The following is a 2,093-nucleotide window of genomic DNA, read 5'->3' on the forward strand; positions in this document are numbered from 1 at the left end:
AATAATATTTAATAATAATTTAATAATATTTGTTACTTTTTTTGTTAATAACTTTTTAACGAATAACGAGCGACGGCTAAAACCTCTTGATAATCACTCAGGGTCATGACCTTGACAACATATATGAAGATCAAGGTCATTGGGGCTGGGTCCGTTGTTATCAATATTTACCGAAAATAATTTTATCACACATGATTGAATTCGTATTAAAATAACTTTTAATTTGGTTATAACAAAAATTTAAAAATTTAAAAAAATATATGAAGTGGTGGGGTAACATTAAAAAAAAATTAAAAAAAAATTTTTTTATTACTATCATAAAGTACACTTTAAGCCATTCAACTTTGATTTAGAACATTTTTTTCTATCTCTCATAGTTTCGACGATATTCATGTCGAAAGAAAAAAACCGATTTTTTTCAAGGGGTGATATCATCCCTTCAAAACGGAATAGAGCACCAACGAAAAATAGTTTTGTACTACGGATGAACTGCTCCACTTTTACACAAAGTTTCAGATTTTTCTGAATTTTCGGGTTCCCTAACTTCCCTTGTAAGATTGTATCATATCAATGCAAAGTGTTTTCGATTCATATGCAGATGGTAATAAGTTGGAAATGCGTATTAAATTAACACTAAAATCGACGGCGGTGCCTTGAATCTTTATAGGTGTGTATCCAATCGGACACACACGCGGCAGTCAAAGCGTCAAACAGCGGGAACGTCATATACTCACGAAAAAGTTTGATATCGCCGTCCGTTTTGCCGAGGAAATTCTCAGATATGCATTTGTAAGTGCCGTAGTCGGACATCGCGACCGAGCGTATTATGAGCTTCATGTGTACCTTGTACACATTGGTCGAGACGGATTGCTTGTACTTCTCCCCTGCAATTTGACAAGCATCCTATCAAATATAAATATATACATTCCTCTCCAGCTCTTTAATTCGTAAAATTAATACACGCGATATATTTTTTCCCTCGCCAGGAAGAAATGTTAAACGTGGGAGGGAGGAGAGGGGCGAAATATGTTCTGCACGCGTGCAGAGTTTCAGATTGCAGACTCGGAGGGGGCTTAATAAATATCAAGCAAGATAAAAGACCGCGCCTTCTTTGTTCGTGCCAGAATTATGGAATTAGTTTTAATCTACGGTGAAGGCTGGTTTCGTTGAAACTGGAAAAAGCTGGGGCCATCAGTTCTCATCCACATCCAACCCAATGGCGGTATCTACCTCACCGCAAGACATTGCCCCATTAAAATATGACTCGTCATTTCTTAGGCGAGCTCATTTAAAGCTTAATTACGTTACCCGGTCGCGTTATCGCGGCACTACGTATTGCATACGTGCGCCGACGCGCGGATTAATTTTTGAAACGTGTCAGAGCCGCGTTATAAAAGCGCGCGCGCACGTACATACACATACACACGTGCACGCGGGATTATATTACTCGATATATACACAGCCGGATGCACGTCACGTGCGCACGCGCTCGCATTATCATCGTTTCACATCGTTATTATATTGACGACGCGTATTATCGTAGAAAATTGAAAGTAGCGAACGCGCGCATGTTTCGACCTGCTGGCCGCTCAGTCGGACGAAATATAATATAACGATATTCTCAAAATGTATTTGCCAATATTCCCCGGCACTTCCGCTACGCCTTCACGGTCCACCGTGCTTCGTGCTCTGTCAACCAGAAAAACTAATTAGGATTTCTCGCGTGGGTGCGCGCTGCCCTCCATACCATATACGCGCGCCCGTCCGACCCATACGTCGCGTCCATTTAATTGTTCCGAGCGCTTTGTTTCTCACCTAATTGTTATACTCGTCTTCCGCAAATCGACATGGTTCGAGGATAAACGTATATTTCTTTTTCGAATCTCCCGAGGAACAATCGTAATATGTAATACTACAATGTATTACGTTAAAGTTCGAATGACACCTCATCTTGCAACATAATTTTTCGATAATTAAGAGGATGCTGAAAGGTCGGGAATTACGACATTTGCATTCTAATGGATAACACCGAAACGATTGAACGGATTTAAAAACGCTTTTACAGGATTGAAATAGACATAAAATGTCATCGC

This window comes from Wasmannia auropunctata, unplaced genomic scaffold, assembly GCF_000956235.1.
Source record: "Wasmannia auropunctata unplaced genomic scaffold, wasmannia.A_1.0 LD336111.1, whole genome shotgun sequence".
NCBI classification, from domain to species: Eukaryota; Metazoa; Arthropoda; class Insecta; order Hymenoptera; family Formicidae; genus Wasmannia; species Wasmannia auropunctata.